General features: G+C 42.2%; 1 long non-coding RNA gene across 1 annotated transcript; it reads left to right on the top strand.

Annotated features, from left to right (window-relative positions):
• The first annotated feature begins 6,771 nt into the window (after window positions 1–6,771).
• LOC147711261 (uncharacterized) lies at window positions 6,772–15,153 on the top strand. The gene is made up of 3 exons (XR_015295899.1): window positions 6,772–7,105; window positions 11,837–11,887; window positions 14,954–15,153. It is a non-coding gene; the product is annotated as an uncharacterized LOC147711261 (long non-coding RNA).
• Window positions 15,154–24,437: the final 9,284 nt, after the last annotated feature.

The raw sequence follows: 24,437 nt of genomic DNA, 5'->3' as shown, positions 1-24,437 counted from the left end.
ATTCACTTTCTGGATATTGAAATTAAGAGAACCAGTTTGGGTTTAGAAACAGCGGTGTACAAAAAACCAACAGATGTGAATAATGCACTGCACTTTTCTAGTGCACACCCACACTCCCTCAAGAAACATGTACCCATTTCTCAAATCATGAGAATCAAGAGAATCACTTCAGATGAATCCACATGTCATGATCAGATTAAGAATCAAATAATCAGATATAGGGAGAGAGGTTATCCAAAGACCACGTTAGAAGAAGCTGAACTAATTGTTTCACTCAAAAAACGAGAAGACCTCCTCAGACAAAAAACCAGAACATCTATGAAGCGGGAAGTGTTCGTTCTGAAACATTCGGTGCAAGCACCCAAGCTTAAGGCAATCATACGGCAACGCTGGGAACTTATTGAGAATGAACCAGACTTTAAGGAAATCTTTCATGGTTCACCACTTTTTGCTCATACCAGATTGCACAACTTAAGGGAACTTTTAAAACCTTCAAAGATAGATTGTAATGTGATCCATAGAGGTATGAGGAAATGTCGCAATTGTGGCCAATGCGGGAATGTCATCACAGGAAGCAAGTTTACACATCCACATACAGGCCAAGCAATCACTCTCAACCACACGTCAGACTGCACTACAGAAGGAGTGATTTATGGAATCAAATGCCCTTGCGGGCTTGTATACGTTGGAAGAACAAATCGGAAAATAAAAACACGTATAGTGGAACATAAGAGTTAGATTCGCAACAAGAACACAGTTTCCTCCCTGGCAGCACACTGGGTAACAGCATCACATACTATTCCTTGATTGCGCTTTACTATACTTGAACGCATTAACATAACCACAGGGATTGAGATTAACACAGCTCTTGCATGTAGAGAGACACATTGGATAAAATGTCTTGGTACCATAATTCCCAGTGGTCTCAATAACCGTTGCGAACTCTTATGTTTTATGTGAAGTGCATTGATATATGGTTAATGGTCATGATGTTCAGTGTAAGACTGTAAGGGATCTGCACTTCTTGCCTCTTTTTATCCTTCTTTTCTTTTTTACAATATTTTGGTGTGATTATTCACATAGCACTCTTTCCTGTTTTCATCATATTTATATTCTCCCTTTGTATTTCCACCTTACAATTTGGCAACAGTTAAATTTAGAGTGGCTTGGGTTTACTATGGCTTCCGACACAGTGGTTTGACTGTGCCTGTGGCAGACGATTCATAATAATGGATCGATCGATCTTTTAGTGTTACTTAAGGATTTAGGTGCCGCTGTTCACTGTTAGTTTCAAGTTGTATTTTGTTTGATAAAGTTTTTTACTTTTTTTCGCCTTGGTCAGATAAAGTTCGCTCTTTATGAGCATTGCATTAGCCCTGAGGAGTATACCTACTACTCTTTTCCGGTAGAGTCCGTCGTCTATTTTCATAGCCCTGTATCATTGAAATGGGCTCGTATTGGTTCCCTTCCACACACGTGACACGTTGGTTACGCCGCCGCGGACCAAATCGTAGTATTTGTCATGAAGACTGAAAGGCTGGTGAGTGTAGACCTCCAGGATATTTGACTCGCAATTTCTTACTAGGTGTGTTCACAGGCATTTACCGAGTTTGTCTCTGCTTACATTGCAGAGACCCTCTTCGAGTTCTGCACCGAATGAACACGCTCTGCTCGACATACCCTGCCTCCGTCGGTAAGCTAACCCCCTCTCTGTATTCAGATAGCGTCTGTGCATTGGACACAACTTTTTGGATATTTTACACTTAGTTTTTGCTATTACAGAGTGGTGACAGTACATCTCTTCTAATACCCCCAACTCGTCACTGGGATATACCGTAATATCTTGCCCTTCTCCATGAGAGAACTACTATTCCAATGTAGATAGCGTATGTTTACACCACATGGTTTTTGGATGTTTCATATTGAATTTCTGCTATCTACAGAGTTGCGAGAGTGTGCTTCATCTTAGATTCCTGACCCTTAATTGGGGTAAGCAGCAACAGTCTTTGACAGTTGTATCCACTTTTGGTTCACCATATATTTTTGATAGCATGAGGCAGTACACTTGGGATGACATAGAAATGCAGACAGGCACATACATCTTTCCTTATCAGCACTTTGCTTTAGAGTTCTTTTTGGTGGCGTTTAGCTTTCACTTTCTTGAGTGCAGATTTCGAGTATTTCAACCCACATTTGGTACAATAATGTTCATGAGACGTTGTTGTGTTCTGAAATCCACATTGTTCTGTGTTGTAGATCTGGACTGAGAACAAAGAAGAACCTTTCATCTACTTTTTATCGTTATTAATATATTTTTTCACACAAATCCCCTGAAGAAGGGTTCATGATGAACTCAAAATGCATTGGGAACTGTTCATTTTTGGATGACACATTATATTTACAAGACGTGTATTTGAAGAGACAATAATAGGTACATGCATTTGATTTTCTGGGAATAACTGTTTAAATTGCATATTGGAAATGTAAACTTGTGCTTTATTATTGTTTTTTTAAATCACGTTTTTAGACTTATTGGTTGAATTGGTTTTTTTTCCCACTAATTGTTGAACATATTTGATAAGATTAGTCAAGTTTGTAAAAGGCTTCATTAACCTAACAGCTATGCTGCATGTAGTCTTTGGTTGTCTTTAGACTCATTTTTTCATTTACCTTACCCTTGAGGGACATAGGGCACTATCCCTCTTCACATGTAGGCACGCTAAAACTCTGTCACAACCCCTAGATCGTGTTAAATGAAACTTTAATACAGTAATATACATTTCACAGTGTGCAGACCCACCCTTCAATAATTCAGACAGCTGAACTGCCATTCAGGTTCAAGACATCTTTGGATTCAGATAGGAGATATATCACTTAGCTAACAACATTTGTATATGCTCAATCCTCGGGCAGTGTGATGTAGTGATATACAGTAAAAATAATGTGGTATAATAATATACAAATAGATCATGACATTTCATGACAACACATGAAATAGCAATCATAGCTACAAGTAAGGTCGTTTTACATTAAGGTAGTGACTACACAACATAATACATTTTTAAAATCAGCTTGCCATTTGTTGACAATATTTTCCTTTCCCACCTAAACAGCATCTTTAACATTTTGGAAAATTTACTATTTTTTACTGGGACTAAAGAATGCAATTTACTAAACAATATTAAAACATGCATTATTATTGTTCCCTTCATAACAGCTTTTAAATTTTCATAAACGTATTAATTGTGGCACAAATTATCTGGTATCATTTTTATCAAGTGCACACATCAACTGCAAACAGTGCTTAATTTGTAGAAAAATAAGTGCCAGGGCCCTCGTTAAGAGGATTCTGCAGCTTGCCGCACCCATTACCCTGCCAGCGTGGCCAATGACAGTACCAAAACAACTACTAACCATAACACTCCTGCAGGTGTGACAGTTTAGACTATTCCAGGACCCCAAAGTTATGTAAATGGCTGGGGCGAAAGCTATTAGTTATGGTATAATATAATGTTATAATATAAATGTTTTTTATATAATAAACAAACTGTTGTTTTGCTCCTCTGTGAATTAGATAGGCAGTGCCATCATGTGGCAGACTGCCATAAGTGCGCTGTTGACAATTAATCCTGGTGCTGAGCATTGGAAACCACCTGCTCAAATTAAGCACTTACTACAATTGCAGTTGAACGGATACTAAATCACATTGCCATGTTCAGTCTCTTAAGTTTATCTATCACCTCATGTGTTTGTGTGCCAACATCATATTCCAGAAACTGCTCCATATCAGTGGTGGACTTGGAGGTAAAAACAGCTCAGGAAAATGAGTACATTCCAACCCCACATTAAACCAAGTTAGAGTAGTACGCCTGCCCATCTCACTGAGGATTCCATTAGGGCTGTTTTCCAGGCTGGATATCCGATGATTACTCCATCCCTCCACTCATGCTACAGGTGGATGAGCCAACAGATTTACTGAGAGAGCCGAACCAGAGCCAAGCCAAAGGTGTGACTCAAATCTTAGAGCCCGTGCATGAGCAGAGCCCTCAAAATGTTTGCTGTGTAAATAATACTACAAACATCATGTAAAATATGATAAAGTCACCTCAAAATTCAAGAAAGTGTATTTCCTTAACTGCTTCGCTGCAGCGCACATCCCCCGCTGTGCGGCGAATACTACGCATGCGCAAATCGGACGGCACGACGGCTGTCCGACGCACACGCCCACTGCCGGGGGGGGGGGCCGTCTGACTCACAGAAGAGGTTAACATGTGAAGCTTTGACATTAATAAATCACATTACAGCACTGCACCGAGATGTACTTTTAAAAAGTAATGTTTTTTAAACAGAACCATTAGTGCACTAAGCTGCAAGACAATTGTCACAAAAACACTGTTCATGACCAGGATTATTATAGAGCAACATTACAGTCTATTAAATCAAGCACAATAGGTTATTGTCCAACTGGTTTTATGTACTCACATTGCTGAAAGGACTTTCAAGCGTGGTAATGAAATAAAATAGTTTTGGTGAAATAAAATACCTATGATCTCACAATTTAAGCAGGGAAGTAGAATTTTGTCCAGGTTTTCTGGTTTCACTCTGTAAAAATCAGCCAGAAAATAGGTATCGTTTGGTCTTTCCTTATGTTGCAGCTTTATTTTTACCTCTTTGTGTGTTTTTCTGCAGTTTTTATATAGTGGGATGTTAGATATTGGAGCACTTTACATGAGCACAACTTACACTACACTTTAACATTCATTGTTTTTTAGACAGGGGAAGATTAAGTTATTTGCCTAGAAACACAGGATGTTGAGCCGACATCGAGACCCGAACCTTGTCGGCAGCTCTGGCCGTAATGCCTCATCCTGGGTAGAGGGAGGCAGGCAGAAGACACATGAAACCTCAGCTTGGTATGGGCTCGAGGGTCCAATAAGATCTGAAGCTGAGCCAGAGTCAGATTTCAGGCTTGAGCCTGGCTCGAGCTTTTAGTGGCTCATATACCATTAAGCCCTATAAGCAGCCCTTCATTTTTTTGCTTAAATCTTTTTATGTAACATTTTTGCAAATTTTTTTAAACATACAGTCAGAGCAGTGTTCATGCAGCAAGAAGGAAGGAAAGAAAAGTGATTGCCAATAGCATAATGTGCAGTACTCAATAGCAAAAGGAGAGACAGGTGAGTACGTAGAGCGTGCAATCACATGAAGTCATGAGCCAATACCCCTAGACAGGGTGGATCAGTGCTGATGAGTCTCACCAGCGGGTGACATGTAAATGGTCCAGATACAGTGCAGTTCGAACCCAACCGGGTACATAGGGTACAACAGAATGAGGACAACATAAGTCAAGGAAGGGAAAGGGAGTCGCTTAAGACCTGCTGCTGCATCTAGTGCAGCCGGGGGATATAAGCAGCCCTTCATTTTACAATTAGATTTCCTTTGCATCCTGTTGCCAGTCTATGCCTGGTCTATATGGCCTGGTTTTTCTAAGCCCAATACACAGTGTTGCAATATGAAAAACAATGGTTAAAGGTGCTTAAAGCTTTTTCAAAAACTTATTGCCAATGTTTATTAACTCCACTGCTGCCAATTACCAACTTAGTTTTGATTCCATCTCATGTCTCTACCACCACCCACCACTTCCATTTTCTTTATCTCACCCGTACAGGTTACTTTTCATCCCTTCGTCTTTCCTTTTTTATGGTTCACCTACCTTTATCTTCCTCTTTCTATCTCTTGGTCAACACCTGATGATAAAGATATGTAATGGTCTCCAAAAATAAGTGCTAGTGCCCTCCACCTGCAAAAACCAACACAATATAAGCACTAGTAAAATGTGCTGAATCCAATGTGTAACTATCATATACCATGGTTATGCATCATAGTTCTACTATTGCAATGGTTTTAATAAGCTATGCAAATACAAATAAACTAAACTAAACAGTCTCCACCCTGGGTTCGCTGCATAAATTGCGTGGGTGAAGTTGTGAAAATGAAAAAGAATAAAAGAAGGCTAACCAAGACCAATCGAGTACTAGTCTTGCGAGACCAGGAAATAGAGAGAGAAAAAAATAAATTAATTAAAATATATATATACATATATATATATATATATATATATATATATGCGGTATATTTCGTCCTCAGCTCAACCACAACACATGCAGTCAGTTTGACGTAGAAACGAGACGAGACCCAAATCTTGGCGTTAAAGTTTTATTGCGCCCAACACCAGTCTGCCATGACGCGTTTCGGCTACCAAAAGCCTTGATCACATATATATATATGTGTGAAAGAATACTAATCCGTCATGCCACACATGATCAAAATGGGTGATTGGGAAAATAAATTGCATCCATTCCACCTACCTCTTTGTCCTTGCCCTCAAATGATAGAGGTCGTTTAGGAACAGGCTATCATCTTTATGAAGACCTTTAAAAAAATGGGCTCGCACATATCCAGATAAACTAATGGGGCAGTTGGCAGCTGCAGGCCGCGCAGGTTACACAGTTACACACGTTACACACACCAACCGAACGCTACACCTGTTACCTATTTTAAAATGATTTTTGATACCACTCTTTGCCGTTTTGTGCACACGCTAGCTGACAAGCCGGGGCACGAAGACAAGGATTCCTTCTCATAAGCAGACGACTCCAAAGAACGTTGAAGTGCATCTAAAACGCACATAAGAGCCTTTATGTGACTGGAATAATGCCAAAGATAAACCTAAATTATAAATGAATTTTACGAGACCTAATTTCCTGGCTGCATACAGTGTTATTATTCAGGAACCGCCCGAGCATTAGTGTGGCAAGGATTAACATTACAACACCACCTTTATAATTATTAGTGTGGGACGACAGACGCTCCCACGGATGGCAGGCAGGCCCCTTGCTGGGGATAATCCCTGTCTAGGGTATAAAAGCAGCGCCCTCGGTGAGACCAGATACAGCTCGGAGAATCCTGTGTTTCTTCCTCAAGCAGCAGTGCCGCGCAGTACCCGAGAGAACCATGTCTGCCAAGGGCGGAGGACACCACCAACAGCATCACCAGAAGGCGCAGTGTGATGAACCCTGCCAACAGACGAACCCCTGCCAGGACCGTAAGTGGCGCGCGCTCTTAGCAATGCTTCAAAATGGGCTTCATCATGTTGTAGGGCAAAGATACAGCTCTTAGGCACCAGTAAAATGGCGTGGTAATAGCGCATTACCAAGTAGGGTGGCCAGAACTTTAAAGCCAAAAAAAGGGGGATATTTCACAAAAATAGAAGAAGGACTTCAATTTTTTTCTTTATCTGAGCGCACAGGATTACAGGGCTCATCAGCATAACATTACAGAAGAGGCAGCGAGAACATAAATAGCATGGAATTTTTAAAGCCAGTATCATGCCTCTTAAATTGCTTTCCTATAACAGCTGCTAACTGTCCCTGGTATGGAAAATATAAAAAGGCACCTCACACCGTTTTCAGTTGGCCCTGTCTAAAAACCGGGACATGAGCTAAATTTCCTAAAATCTGTCTGGACAGTTGGTGAAATAAAGGGGACTGCCCCGGCAAATACGGGACGCCTGGTCACCCTATTACCATGTAGCATTACCTCTCTATTGACTGGCCATTGCACGTTTGAGGCCTGGGATGGGGAATAACACACTGGTCGGGATTTACTCGGCCACTTAGCACATTTCCCCCGAATTCAGAGCACTTTTGAGTTGACAATTCCCACCTGCATATGGCAGGTAGAAAAATAGGCGGACATGCAGGAGATGCTGCCTGATGAATTCCACCCCGCACAACGTGTAATGGTGAAAAGTGGTGAAAATTCCACAGTAAACCTGGGAAATGCCACTCTGCATGTCTTAAGGAGGCCCATTGCACACTATTCATGATCATGCTTCAAAACTTTCTGTCAGGATGTAAAGGAGCACTGGTGGCCTACTTTTGACTTTGGGAAGGGAGGTTTCATCCACATGCCTTTATGGGGCACATTTCATGAATGTATCATTTACAGGGAGGATGCTAGCTGAGAAGCCATAGAGAGCGGTATGTTCCTTGGGATTGAGCTATAACTCCAGATCATGTACTTAAAGTGGGATTTCACATATTGGTATCGCTAATTTTCTTAGAGTACACAATTATGTGACATTAGAAATATATTTAGAATGTTAGCGAAAGGCAGATTACATGATTTGCCTACTGTCACACAATTTATAGTCACGTGTCAAAATTTGGGTTATAACCCTTGATTGAAACGTGGGGTGAAAAAAATGAGGCAAGACTGTTTTTTTTCTGCATCTGCGAAATATTTGTGGTGGTTCGTTTGTTCCCCTGGAGTTGGTAAAGGCAAACATTCTGAAAATATCACAAATGTCATGCTTTGCCACAATATTTCGCACCCCCCCTCGAATCCAAATTCAATTGTTTCATCTACAACCAGCATAACCCCTCTAACACCCATCAGATGCATCTGAGCAGATTTTTTGATGGATAGACCATTGTTTCCCATTTGTGCAGCTCTGACATATATATACCCGGGAACCAAATAAAGATTAAAAAAAACTTACATGTATTTATTTCTATTTTAAACTTACATTTATCCAATTGTTTTATGCCGTATCTCGTGTTCATCAGGCAGTAATACATTTATCCTGAAGGGTGACCATGTGTCATGCAGTGCTGAATGTCTCGTATTTTAGTACCAGTGGGTGGCCATTTGTGGTCCTGGATGTACTACTGCTCATTTTTGGCTGTAGCAATTTTATACCTGCACATTTGGCTCAACCCCTTATTTCAAGGGTTGGAGAGAGATACATCTACCCTTTTCAGTAACATTACAATTGTAAATGGTAAATACCCAAAATTAATACATTTGCCCAAAAGAGTAAGAGTAAATTTACCTTTGTAGATTTACTCATGTGTCAATTTCTCTGATAATAGATCCATTGGCCTTATTCAGAAGTAACTGTTAGCCTTCTTAATGCAAAGTGCCCCATGAACTGCAAGTGATTACCTTCTGTAATCCATATTATAAAGCTTGAATACCCATGTGAGTTTCAAACATGTGATAAGCCTTAGACATAAGGATTCCCCATATTGGTGAACTCTATCATTTTCTTTACAACTGGAATCAACAGATTTATTGCCATAACTAACAGAGCTCAGGGCCAGCTTGTATATCAAACTGTAGGACCTGATTCACAAAGTTCATTTTACATATTAGTACTAATTCATAAACTTGCTAGTGTGAATTTCCACCTCCACCTTTTCTATCTTTTGTATTGGGGGATCTCCACACATGTAAGTTTACTACTTAGGGCCAGATTACGATGTTGTCTCCGGAAGGGCTCCGGATAGGATTCGGTATTGCAGAATCCGATTCGGAACCCTTGTTTCTGAACTAATCATACACATTTCCCAATGAACGATTACGATGCCCAGAAACTGTTTGTGCAGTCTGAATCAGTTCCGAAAGACATTCTGACAGCCTTTGTCTTTCGGAACTGAATCGTACAACTCTATTGACACGGTTTCCGAACAAGCGAGTACGATGACCGATTTGGACAGCCATTCTGATTCGGTTTGCCCAACAGCTGTTGGCATATGTATTTGGGGGCCTGCTGCGGGCCCCCTTTACCCGGAGGCGTCCTATTGGGGCCTGTGGGTTTACCCAAGGGATCACTCTTCCCAGTCATGCGCACTGTGGAAGGCACCATGGTGTGCCCGCCACAGGGTGCAAGGATTTCCGCAACCACCCCTTTTTACAAGGGGGGGTCTGTGTTCCTGTTCAGAACACAGGCTCCCATTGAAGTCAATGCGAGTCCGACCGAACGATGTTGGGAAGCAACGTGATTGGTCGTTTGGATTCGCGAAACTCCATTGAAGTGAATGCGAGTCCGACCGAACGATGTTGGGAAGCAACATGATTGGTCTTTTGGATTTGCAAAACTCAATTAGTTGGAAAGAATTTTGAAACCGAGTCGGTTGGACTGCTTTCCAGACAAGATCGTAATTGAGCCCTTCATATTAAATGAGGCAGAGACCAACAAGAGTGATGGGAAAACGGGGATGAACAAATCAAAACATGGGAGGGGTTTAGGGAGGAGTAAGGAGAAGCTTAGGGAGGAGTAAGGAAGGGCTTAGGACGTAGTAAGGATGGGGTTTAATGAGGGCCATGCAAATACAAACACCCACCCACAAAAACACACTACACCTCTAAAGTTATTACAGCCCAAAAGACCACAAAACACTGTTTATGTACTCCAGCCCATCCCTGGAGTAAGTCTATCACCACACATGGGCCACTTATATATATTGCAGTGGCCTACTTTAGTAAATATTGAAGGTAGGGACTTAAAATATATAAAACATTATTTATTTAATTTAATTTTTTATATTAATTATATATTTAATTTAAAATGAAGGTAAAAGAGCTGTCACATTTTTTCTTTTGTTCTACATTTAATACTAGTATATACAAAAGAACTTATATTAATACTTAATGTAAAATATGTTTATAGGTAAATACACTTTTTTAAATGTCCCTATACTTTACCAAAGAAAGATCTCCAGCATAGTGGCAGAGATCTCCACAAAGGTGGCAGATATCTCTGCCTACATGTTAAAAGTTACTAGCAGTATCATTACATTTATAAATTTGGCTCCGTGCCTTGGTTTCATTAGGAGGAGACATGTAAGTTAACACTCGGAACTGATAAATGGCTAAAAATAGTAAATTTATCGCAAAGTGTAAGAGTAAATTTACATGTGTAGATTTAATCATGTTTAATTGGGATCCATAAACTTTGAAAAATTATGTTATTAAACCTGTATTCCATTCCCATACATCATTAATCCTTTTCTTTAGTCGGTATATACCTTCCTCGCAGCTATTACGGTTGGACTGTAAATATTGCCCAAATCAATTGTTCTGTCTTTGCTTTCTGGGGTACCCTGCTATAGCATCCAAAAACTATTAACTGCTTTGGGCTTCCAGTATATTTTACTCATGCTCGTCTCGATTCGACATATAGTTCAACATCTAGAAAAAAAATATTTCACAACTATATTCTAGTGTCAGAGTGACTACAGTGTTATTGTTGAAATATTTGTGGTGTTCTCCCAATTTGGACTCAGTGCTATTCCAACTTATCAAAATTAAGTCTGTATGCCAGCCTTAGAAGTCAGTCTTTTCCGCGGGAAAAAAACAGAAGAGCTCCAGGCATGTTTCCTCACAGATCTCAGCCATTGTTATTTACCCAATAACTGGTCGGGTAAATACCAATGTCTAAGAACTGTGAGCTCTTCTGTTTTTCCTGTGGAAAAGATTGACTTCTAAGGCTGGCACACAGATTCATTTAGATAATTTGGAATAGCACCGAATCAAAATTGGGAGAACACGACACATATTTCCATAATAAGAGTAACACTGAGTAAAAAACGTGCTTTTGAAGAAGAATCTGCATCACAGGACGTGAGAAATTACTGCACAACTGAAAAGTACCTTGTGCACATTTTGCCAGGAAAAACTTGGCAACGTTTGCTTTGGGAGAATTGATCAGAAAGAGCAAAGTCTTCTTCCTCTTTCTAAAGATACTGAAGTATGCTGTAGAGGAACTGATATTGTAGGCTATCCCGCAGAAAACTCAGAATCGAGCACTCATATTGCATGGAAAAAACCTGACACCATTAAATATGACTACTTCCCCAATGAAAGATTAGCGATTGGTGACACTTGCAAAGTTAATATGGGCCCATATGTATTTATAAACTGTGTAGAACACATTTGATGAAAAAAGCAGAGGTGCACGTGTTCACTGTGGCTCTTTTTCTCATTTCAGCTTGTGCACCAGCGCCGCAGTGCCAAGACAACAAACAGCAGTGTGCTCCGGGTAAGTGAAAGTTATTGAGCGTGAATTGATGTTCAAGGATATTTACAACAAAATGACAGAGCCCTGTGTTATGTCAAAATTAGTAATGCACACCTCCGACATTTTGAAAACGCAGGGATGAGCCATATTTACAAAACTACGCAGCACCCTTGTGTTTCTCCCAACACTGGCGCTAATAAAGCTACCTTGAGCTAGTGTAGGCACCCTTGCGCCATATTGCATGGGGGCAACGCTGCAGGGGCGATTGTTTATGGGCAGGAAGGGTCGCCTTCTGGCACATAAACAATCTTGAAAGGCGTTTTGCTCTTTCTATGTGTGCTGCAGAATGGAAACAGAAAAAAGAGGAGAAATTCATAATTTCTCCTCGTATCCACAGTCTAAGACCAGGCATTCCCTGGTCTTCGTTTTTGGCACTGTCCCAGCAACGTAAATATGGTGCAGCATCAAAAAACAATGGGTGTTGCGACGGAACGCCCTCTGCAAGACCCATTGCACGCCCTATTCACGCCAATTGAAGCGTGAAAAGGGGCCTTATTTCCAAGGCGGTGTTAAGCCACATTAAGTGTCTTAACACCACTTTGTAAGTAAGGAGAAAGGGATATCGCCACCAGAACATTGCTAAAAGTGACATTCTGGTGGTGATACACCCTTGTAACTATGCCCCTCTGTTTCTGAAGTGCCTAGGACTGGCCTGTAGGGCAATCTGCCAGAAAGGTGGTTTAACAGGTCAGTCTGTGTGCCGCGTTTTGTCTATTTCTGGGCCTATGTAACGGCCTGAGGGACTTTTTTTACTGTTGATTCATATTACCACAATCATTGCCTACAGCAAGCACAACTGCATGCAGTCACCCCAACCTTGCAAAACACCTATAAAGCAGGTTTTTATAAGTTTAAACTGCCCTGGTTGGCAAATTTGAGCCACTTTTTCAGCTATCTGATTCGCTGTTCCGTCCTCTTTTATTTTAGAGCCAGGGCCTACTTCTGCGCCAGCTCAACACTAGCCAGGGCCAGGAATTTCAAAGACACGATCCTTTATACACACTTATTTTGTGATTTTTGGAACATGTTTTACCTCTCTAGGCCCCAGTTAATCCCGCACTTGATTGTATACATGCAGGCAGACATTGAAAGCCTAAGGAGTCCTGAAAATAGTGAGGTTGAACAACACGAAAGCTTAATATAAAACAAATCCTTTGTCAAAAACAATTGCTCTAAAATAATTGCCCATGGGAAAAATCTAAGTTGAGAGAAAAGACAGTTGTCACTTGATGACATCGGCCTCCCAGTTCAGATCATGCGCGGAGGTTGACAAATTAAGATTTGCCAAGACTGCACTTCAAATTTGTATTAATGTTTCTTCATGCTAGCTAACGGATCTTTAATTGCCACATTAAAATGTGTCAGCTCCGGGCTTTTTATATGGAAAGCCAATTAAGACATATTAAAACATATTAATTGTTTCATTTACTATTATACGTGGATAAAAATAGTTACAGTTCGTTCGAATTTCGAAACACAAATGAGGCTACTTAGGTATCCATGATTGCCCTTAGTTGCTCAACTAACATCCCTGTTCCCCTTCTGTGTAAGGATTACATAACCTCTAATTTAACCTTTTTCATACCTAACCCATACCTTTTATGTGCAAATTGAACGAAACGATCACCTTTCAGTATTTCAACCTTCCTGCAAGTGGGACCATCGGCATATAACAAACAAGGTTCACTGGTCTCCAACCTCACACAGAGTTCTTCAGTTGTAGCGCGGATACACGCTTCCGCGTAACCAAGCGCTTTATAAGCTACCCTTATTATTTTATTACAAGGTACAGCGCCACACGGTTAAAAGAGAAAATCAGAGCAGAGATAGCATTTCAATTCGTATTCTTTGACTGTGTCAGGTACCGCCCATTTCCTCCTCCTGCAAGGGAGTTATCTCTTTTTTCTTTCTGCTTCCAATTACCCCACCCTAGCCATGACATTTTGCTTCGAATTAATTTTTAGTCCCTTGTTGAGCAAGAAGATGGGTGGAAAGATTGAGTCCGATTTGATGCTTTTCTTCATTTCTTTCCTCCTGGTCACCAGGATTTCGAGTAATGTTGCAACTTCTTCCTTTACTACTTTTTCCTCCCTTCAATCTTGCATCTTTGTGATGTCCCCAGGCTCAAGAAGGCTACTTAATTCCACATTGTTGTGACTTACCAAATTGGAAGTGAGAGTACCCAAACCAATCTGCGGAGTTCTTTTCCCCCACCACATTTACGTACCACATAGAGCACAGTCCAACCATTTGTTCTCGTGCCCAGGGCCGGCTTTAGCGCTGGTGGCGCCTGGTGTGAGAATCATTTATGGCGCCCCAAACTCCATGAGTGCCTCCTCGGATTCTCTCACTACCACCAGACCCTCATCTTTCCAATCATACGTTATTGCTAAACACAGTGCTTCCCCCTGAGGTCAGTGTCCCCGTCCACAGGTGAGCGTCCAGTGCGGCTGCACCAGTTGCACTGCCACAAAGCCTAACAGGGAAGGACCAGCAAATAAAACCAGGGAATTTTCAAATGGTGATAGTATGCGCCAGGCAGGAGTGAGAGCCAGATCGGATGCCAAGTCAGTCAAGTATAGGTCTGTCATCCTGGCACACCTCACACAGGCTTTCCCAGTCAAGCACCAGGAGACAGAATAGAGTGCAAAAGAAAATGTATCTAAATTTAAACAACACTGAGAATAGAAAGGAAGAGAGTGAAGTGAAGGCCTTACTTCACCCTCTCTGCCTTTATATGCCACTTTGGCAAGATTACAATAAAAAGCTTCTAGAACCTCCTCTTTTTTCTGCATTGTATATTCATTATCCCACAATTTACAAAATTTCAATATGGTTGTGTTTACAAACACTGTGTATTTTTCTAAGCAGAGAAGTTTAATCGAGAATGTATACCCGAGAAATAAGTACTATACTTGAACATATAACAAATAGAAATGTTTAGACTGCCAATACTAATTGACTTAACTTTTTTGCATGATGTCCTAATTTTTCTTTCATCACTGACTTGACTGTCTGTCTTTTCAGTGGATCCCTGCAACCCTTGTGCACCTGCTCCCTGCCAAGACCAGAAGCAAGGGCAATATGGTGGAAGCAAGAAGTGTTGAAGAAGTGTCCAAAGCATGGAAATAACAATGTGACCACAGCTTCCTTCTGCAATCATCTCTTATTACTGTGACAAGATTATTTTACTTCAAAATTAAAGCCATATCTTTTGTCGTAATGTTGATTATGTGTCTGTTGCCTTATTTCACTGAAAAACAAAGCATTTGAATCTTGTGATGAACCCTTTAGTGGGTTCTTCAATGTCCTGAACTTTGACGACTGATTATGAAGGAAAATATGTTAGATTGAGCCATCATATCTCAAACAAATGTGCCTAACAGCTTAGTTGAAGGTGATGTTGAACCCCAAAGTGCCAAGAAGAAACAGGAGTTTTACATTTTAAATTCAGTGTTAAATTCTAAAATTTCAAACTGGTGATGTGTACATCCAGACCTTAATTGTACTGAACAATGGAAGGAACTGATCGAGTTTAGTGCCAAATATGCCTTTTACAGCACATCCAAAATACATTGTACCTGTCCCAAGAAAATAGTGATAAGATCCTTTCTTTGACAGCAACATGTTTATAAATGTTACAGGGAGCCCAAGTAATCTGGATATGCCAACGGAGGTGTCATCCTTTCATTTTCTATAAAATACACATGTACTGGTAAGTTGTGCATGTCCTATAAGTCACGAACAGCTAAACTACTTTTTCACTACTGTGCGGCCTACTCCTCTCATAGGCTAACACAGATAAGACCTTAAAACACTTTAAAGCTATAATTTCTGAATAGAAAGGTAGTGCTGTATCATGTTTGATATCTTTGGAATGGTAATTGTAATTCCTCTTTACTGTTAAAGTTAGATTGAACATTACAGTTTTAGAAATGTCACTTTTAGAAAATGGACATTTCTCTGCTCTTACTGCTCTGTGTGCCTTGCGGCCTGTACCCTATCCATGTCTTGCGTGGGTGACAACTACACTTTGTGCATTCCCTCCAAACAGCCACAAACACTAGAAGGGTGGGGGTGACAGAGGGGAGTAGGCCGCACAGTAGTGAAAAAGTAGTTTAGCTGTTTGTGACTTATAGGACATGCACAACTTACCAGTATATGTCCTACCTTTTACCTACACAGCACCCTGCCCTTAGGGATACCTAGTGGTGACTTATATGTAATAAAAGGGAAGTTCAAAGCTTGGCAATCGGTTTTAAATGCCAAGTCGAAGTGGCAGTAAAGTTCACACAAAGACCTTGCAATGGCAGGTCTGAGACAGATTTGAAAGGCAGCTTGTGTGGGTGGCACAATCAGTGCTGCATGATAACTAGTAGCATTTAACTTGCAGTCCCTGGGTATATAGTATACCACTGTACAAGAGACTTACAAGTAAACTAAATATGCCAATCATGTATACACCAGTGTCATCATTTTTAGGGGAGAAGCTAATGCACTTTAGCAATGGTCAGCAGTTGTAAAGTGCTAAGAGTCCTAAGGCCAACAACAAGATATAGCAAAAAGAGGAGGTAAGCAGGCAAGATGTTTGGGGGAAGACCATCATAAGGATGACAGGTCTAACAGGGAGGACATAAAATTGCAATATACCACTACAGAGGAGTAACTAAACTTAAAGGGCTCCCCTGCAAACTACATGGAGGCCCCCCACGCTCTAGGTCCAGTCAGGAGCTCTCAGGCCAGTGGCCCGCTTGGCCATGCACAATGCTGTAGGGGGGCCTCCTGAAGCTCAGCCCCTCTGCATTGTTGGGGCTGCATGGGCAATTGTTACGCCAGTTGCTCACTAAAGGCCTAGCACTGGTTGTCGGAGTTGTAGCTAAGAAGGTTGCACAACACATCTGCATTCATCTGGATTTAGGTATCTCTTCCTGGGCAGGAAGAGAGATGTGGAGCTGACTCATCTAAGTAGGCAGTGCCCAGTTTCCCACACAAAGAGCTGATTACCTCCTCTTGATAGTCTGGAGCTTTTCTGCTTTGCTGTGCTGCCCTGCTGCCTGCTAATCTCTGCCAGTCTAAGCACCATGACTGGACCCATCTCACTTGAACCCAGAGTAACAACAAGGGCTTGCTGTCTTGCCCCCTTGGACTGACGTCTCAGGGCCATCAAAGATGTCCTACAACTTGTAAACAACTAGAGCATAGGTGGAGGAAGGACTATTGTCCTATTAGTAGGAACGGTTACAAAAAGGAGCCCAAACATTATCATGCGCTCATTTGGAAAATGTGTTGTGTTTTCTATACTGATAAACTAGAGAAAGTCAATAATTTGTCTGAAGACCTTTTCTCTATTCTTAAATCCTTGTCCTCGCTAGAACGCACAATGGCCTCTGCACCGACATCTTTTGATAATTGTAATAAAATTTCCAAAATATTTGCGTCTAAACTAGTGAAGATTTATGACACCTTCTGTCAGAATAACGTAGCTGTATTAATCTTGACACCTCTTTTGACAAAGCATTTGGGATGATCGGTCTTAGTAAATTTAAGATCCTACGCTGGCTGATCTGAAGGGTCTGGCTATGAGTATCAAATTGGGCTCTTCTCTTGATCAAGCTCCGCCCAAAATCTTGATGCAAGGAATGGACATTATTCTTCACTGTGTCCAACAGCTGATAGCTTTATCTTTCACTTAGGTGAAATCTCACAGAAATGGGAGCAAGGGATAGTACGCCCTTTGCAGAAAAAACCTTCTGCTGACCCAATGTTGTTAGAAAACTTATGTCCAATCTCTCTGCTACCATTTTTTGCCAAAATTGCGGAGAAAGTGGTGAATAATCAACTTGTAAAATTAAATTAATCAGAATGATTTTTTTCATCTGTCACAATCCAGTTTTAGAGCCTCTTACTCTACAGAGTTAACCCTACTTCTCACAACTGAAACTGAGAAAATGTGCTGACAAAGGACAAACTGCAGTGCTGGTCGTATTGGATCTAAGCGCGGTGTTCTATACCGTATTGCATAACCTACTTCTCGAGAGACTAGGGCATTGTGGGGTTAGGGGCTCCGCTCAATGCTGAATGACCCATTTCCTCCTATCTTGTAGCTGCCAAGTCGCCCAGCACCCACATATGTCAGAGAGTATTTCCCTTATGCAAGGAGTCCCACAGGGCTCTATACTGAGCCCCACCTTATTTAATCTTTATATTGGCCCTCTTGCAGAAATTATGCAAAAACACAATGTAACAAACGTGTCATATGCAAATTATACACAAGTTACTGTTACTCTATATCAGGACACGGAGACAGCAGCAAATCAGTTTTTTTTATATCTAGATGAGCTAGCCTCATGGATGTCCAACAACTGCAAAAAAAATAAATGGCACTAAAACCGAAATAATGATAGTTGGGAAAGCACCCTCAATATGGTCATCAGCCTGATGGCCTGAGGCCCTGGGGCAAATGCATGTTCCTAAAGCAGAAATAAAAAATCTGTGGCTCTGGTTTGATCCCAATTTTTTGTTTGAGAGTCAAATCACGAAGGTAGTTGGAAAATGCTTCGGGACTCTTAAAGTCCTAAGAAAACTATTAGATCTACTACCCATTGCTGCTAGAAAAACTATTGTGCACTTTTTGATCACATCTCAGATAGATTATGGTAATATTCTCTATCTGGGAGTCTCCCAAAAAAGTCTAACAAACTACAACATATCCTAAATGCTGCTGCACGATTTGTCTTGATCTTTCCAAGAAGAGCATCTACTTCTAAAGCTCTGTCTACTCTTCACTGGCTTTCAGTGGAGAAGGGGTTACCTACAAATCCATGTGCTACGGCCACAGAATTCTGTGGAATAAAGGGCTGAACTACCTGCGCTCTATGAGAACCTCTTACCAGCACGCAATCTGAGATCTACAGGAGCGTATTTGGTCAAGGTGCCTAAAATCAGGATGGGAGCTCGATCCTTTGGCTATCTCGCAGCCAAAAGGTGGAACACTTTGCTGTTAACTATGAGAGATGAACCTACTGAAAGCACCTTTCACAAGGGACCAAAAACCTGGCTGTTTCACCCATAAATAAGAAATATCTAGTTGTCTTCTTTCAGTGCTCCTACTCTCTTTAGCCTAGGTATAGTTCTCCATTTTCTCTCTCTCTCCTTTTCAGGGGGCTAATTCTAGGGCGGGGATGCACTGTTGGGTGTAACCAGGTTCTTTACAAAATGGAAATATAAATATAACAACTCTGCAACAGCATCTGGACTCTGCCATCTGTGAGTACTGCCCTGCCAAGTGGTGCCAATCCAGTCTTTCAAAATGAGCTTCTGCTCTTGGGAACCATCAAAATCACTGCAGTGATGACTTTGCCCCGATATGAACTGGGGCATTGCCCTTCGTCGCCGGCACAGGATCCAATCACCGACATCGCTTCGACAGATAGATCGCTTTACAATGCATCGTAAAGGGGTTGGTGACATAGCCTTCATCGCCTGCGTGGTTCAGAACCAACGCATCAAGTCTCCAACTTCGACGCTTGCTCCATCCAAGGTAGTTTTTCAGCGGGACCAGCGTGAGTCCTGTAGCTGGCCTGCTCTCCATTGTGGTCAGCCTGAACTTTGGATGTCCCCTGGTCCAGCGCGACCTCAAGTAACCACTAAGCGCTATTTGATTCCAAGCACTACTTTTTGATTTATTCTTTGAAAATGTATTACTCCAGTTCTACTCGTAGGATGTTTGTTGTTGTAGTCTGGATTTACCCATACAATTATTGTCTATTTTTCTAAACCTGTATGGAGTCTTTTAGTGGTGTTTTCAGTGTGTTACTGTGTTTGTTTGTGTAGCACAAATACTTTGCACATTGCCTCTTTAGATAAGCCTGTTCTAGTCTATGCCAAGCTACCAGAGGGTGGGAACCGGTTATCTCTTAGTGTGTATCTAGCTTACTCTAACTAGAGTGATGCTGCCAGCTTGGACAGGGTGTATACCTCTGCCAACCAGAAACCCTATATCTAACATCCCATTTTTGGTTTACCATGATTGTGAATAGCATTGGCTCACCAATCGATCATCATTTTGTAATTCACCCATTTTATTTTATGCAACAAATTAATTAACTACTAAACCACATCTCCATAAGCAGCCAGGATCACCCCAATCATGGTTCCAGGAAATCACCTTCATCAGCTTGTCCGTCTGGTGTTTGCAATGTTCAGGAACCTCAATTCCTCTTGTTCCATAGACACAATTAAAGAACTGCTGCCAAGATGGCTGAGTTAATTGTATTTTTACCACTGCCTCCTATAGAAATAAAACAGTAACAAATTCAAATCACAGCAAGTTCAACTCAGCCTTCCCTGCTTGTAGGTAAACGGAGTATGATTAAGTCATTTAATGGAAACACATTATTTGTGATGCTTGAAAGCAGAGATGTTGCAGGAAGTACTATATAAAACACATGCTGAAAAAAGCCTAATGAGTGCCTGTAGCCTTATGTTCAGTGCCTACTGGCCAGTGAGCCTAGATTGGGCCTGACACATAAAAAAATCCCTCCTCACATATCCACTTCAGGTGAGCCCATGTTAGACTCAGTATTATTCAGTCTTTCTGACCCATTTCACCTCAACCTTTGCTAACAGGTCATTCACCAACTAGAGTGACGGAGAACATTGTTCCCAGAGTGATCCAGTGGGTTCATGAGATGGCATGCCACAGGGGTAGTGAAAAGCAGCTGCACTCTCCTATAAAACAATATAATGCCAGCACCGGGGCTGGGCCGAGGCAGCCTGAAACTCACAGACATCCTTATAACCAGTAGAACTCCAACAGGACTCTATAATGTCCCCTGCTATTTGCCAAGAACAACAAGCAACTAAAAGTACGAGCCTGGCTTTATGGCATGAACCATGATGGCTTTGAACACCAACTTTCACTGAATGCCAAGTCAATTGGATTCACCCGGGCACCAACCTCACCCTCCAGGCAAGGAACAAAATGCCAAAAAAGTCAGTCTGATGCCAGTTCTCTGTCAAAAGAAAGGGAAACAGTTTCTTCCAGTAAGAAACTTCAGAACTGCTGCTCAAGCCCTCATACTCTCACATCTGGACGATGCTAACCTATTACCCCGGGACTCCTAGGCTCCATACTGGCACACTTTGAGGGAATGTTACACCATGCAGCATGTCTCATCCAAGGCCTGGAGAAATATGATCATATCACCCCCATACAGAGTAAACTCTAATTGCTGTCCTTGCCAGCTCATACCATCTTCAAAACCATCTACATCATTTAGTAAGCCGTCACAACCAGCACTCCTACTTATCTTGCAAAAGAGGATCACTATTTCTGGTGGATCCTGGCACACCCTGAGACAGGACACCAAGCAGTCCTTTTCTATCTATGCACCCAGGATCTTGAACAGCATCTCTGTGTCCATCAAAACTGCTCCAATTTAGGAAAGAGTTGAAGACTCAGTTCTTTAAATAACACTGCATCACATGCATTAACCATCCTAACCCAGTCAGAGACGTCTTAGGACATGGGCAAGGGTAAAGTGGGCAACTTCAAAGGGCCCCTACCTTCCAAGGTACCCCATTGGAAAGTGAACATTCTCTCCTTGACCCCTGTCTATTATATTTCTCTAATTTAACCTCTTTCCCTTTCTCTACCTTAGCCTCAGTCTCTCTACTCCTTGCCATCTTATGGATTTTTAAAGTCTCGGGCGAGACAAAGTTCAATGTGAACGTGGGCCATCACCTGAGCCTGCACAACTGTTACTGATACCGACAGTAACAATATGATTGTATGCTATAATCTGTGTATGAAGGACAATGTTGTTACCAGTAAAAGCGATGTCAGTGTACCTCATGATCTAGGAATGCATAACTATGTCAACAACGGTAAAAAAACTACCAATATACGCTATGACAAATGTACACAATCTATTATGAATTTCAATAAAAATGACACCAGTGACTGCCATATTATTTTCAGGAGTTCCAGTGAACTCGCACCATTGCTGTCAGATTCACCCAATATGACCCCCCCCATCAACTCCAAGTGAGAGAGGCATGGCGGACAGGCCTTGTGACCCACACCTATCAAAGTAAGAGGTCGCAGGTGGGGTCAGTCTTAACCCACAGAAAAATGCTGTGAACGCTAGAGGGCACCAGAGAGCTGAGAGAACGCCGAGTGCGAGAGCCAGAGCCAGAGCCAGAGAAGTCACGTCTGCTTCGGCACTGCTGCTGCCTCGGTACCGTTTCTATACCGCCGGTATCACCAGTACTGCCATCGGCTAGCGGGCCGTCTCATAACCGTGTCCTATCCCGTCTTTGCGGTCCTTGCCGTGGAAAGCACCACGGAACCCTGTGGGACCGCAGACCAAGCTTCACCAATCCCCAGCGGTAGCGTGAGTAGCTCGGGGGGGGCCCTGCTCGCCCTGTTCACCCACCCGTCTGCCTGCCTGTCTGAACTTCTCTCCAAGTGGAGCGGCGTGGCCCGCAGCCGTCCTGCTGTCTTGCTTGTTGCACCGAGGGCAGTGAGTGAGACCCGACCCGACCTGCTTCAAGCAGCCTACCTGTGAGGAACTGCAAGCGGGTGTGAGCGCTACATGGAGCTACGTGGGGTGCTGTAAAAACAACACCGCTGAGGCAGCAGCAGGAGCTTCATTTGACAACAGTCTCCCTCATCGAGCCATCTACAAAGCCGGCACTTAAGGTAGGACCTAAAGACTAACTAGCGACAACCACAGTGCGGACTTAGACTTCCGAACTACACAGTAATCGCAATTGCGGTAGTCCTCCCTCAAAAAGGGGGGCCCTGTGATGCATCCCTTTAAGGTTTAACCAGAGAGTGTCCCAAGTGAAAATACATTCGCCATAAAGCACTGTTTTTTACATTTCAAGAGCCCTTTTTCTCTTGAATAAACTTTGCAGGCTCAGGGTCGCGAAAAGCACATCTGACCATGCTATAAAGGGCTTGAGCACTTATCATTTCAGGCACCATTCAATACAACACTCGACTATTGGAGAACATCTGGGAATTCTGTGCAGCACATACAAGAGAAAGTGATTCAACTTGCCGGGATACTAAACCGTTGGTGGCACTCGATAGAAGAACTAAAGCATTGTGTTGCCCACCTACTGCTGACGACTTTCCACAAAACAAATAGCTCACAGCCCAGGCCAGCAATCAAATCCCACTATTTCTTACTGCCAGAGAGCGCCAGAGAGCTGCCAGAGAGACGCACGAACGCTAGAGCCAGAGCTGAGTGTGCAGTGATCTAAGGCAGAGGAGCCGCTAAAGACCGCCTTAAGACTGATTCAAGATCTATCTACGCCACAATTGACCCTCACTTCTGCGCAGTAGCTCTAGAGGCCAGCGCGGGGTGAGGGCTAAGAACCAGAGAACCAGAGCAACGCAGAGCGGCACTCTAAACCCACATTTAGCTCTCGGTCAGTTATGAGGTCAGGAAAAGTGAGAAGGTCTCTCACAAAACCAGCATCCAGACGGAAAAGGGGGGCAACTAAAGATGCAGGAACCTCCCCATCATCCACAGACAAAAACTTCAGTACAACAATAAATGCAAAGGAAAAAGTCAATTCCAACGAAATCAAAACCAGCAAGGAAATTATTGATGACAAGGGCTGCCCCTGGTTCACAGGCTTGGAATTTACTAAAGACAATAATCCTGCAGACACTACGGGCCAAAAAAATGCATCAAAACCAAGCAAATCACTGAAAGGATTAAAAAGAGCCAGAACTGAAGACCTCATAATTATAGATGGTGAACCAGTTACTAAATCTTCGCACACTTACCAACCAAAAATCTATACGAAATTTGCGTTCCTAAAACATCCTGGAACAGCAATTTTTACAAAAAACGAGAACTTGGAACAACTACCCACTCCCTTGGAACCTGGGAAGATAGAACATTCCCCACCACAAGCACAAGTACAACAACAATCGGAAGCAGAAAGATCCTTAAAACTTGTAACGGCGGATATTCACATCAACAGTCACCAGAGGGTACAAACTGAAATCGGGCCAACAACTAATAAGGAAAAAAACGAAACAGCCTGCACAACAATAGATCTGCCAGTGGAGCTTAGCAGTCCATCAAATACAGCATTAAAGAGCGTTCAAAACACACAGACTCTGCCTAGAAGGATAAAAGCAGAAAGCTCCCCGATCAAAGACACCTCTCCAAGTGGGCCAAGATTAAATGGAGTACTAGACGCCTCCATTATTTTCGAATTTCAAGACTCACACGACTGGGGCAACCTTTCATCCCGACCATCGCATAAAAAAGCCCTGAGTGAGCAGGAAGGAATTGGAGCAACATCTCAACCGATCAGCACCCCTCCATTGACGCTCATGAGCTCGCGAGACACTCACCAAACGGCCCCTACAGAGCAGAAAGATACAGGCCGTTTTAACACACCAAACACACCTAAAAGTAAAAAAAACGAGAACACCTACACCACAGCCAACGATATGACCTTTCTTGCGTCACAGGAGTGG

The sequence above is a fragment of the Lissotriton vulgaris genome, chromosome 5, assembly GCF_964263255.1.
Source record: "Lissotriton vulgaris chromosome 5, aLisVul1.2, whole genome shotgun sequence".
Classification (NCBI taxonomy): Eukaryota; Metazoa; Chordata; class Amphibia; order Caudata; family Salamandridae; genus Lissotriton; species Lissotriton vulgaris.
This window is presented reverse-complemented; position numbering and strand designations above follow the sequence as displayed.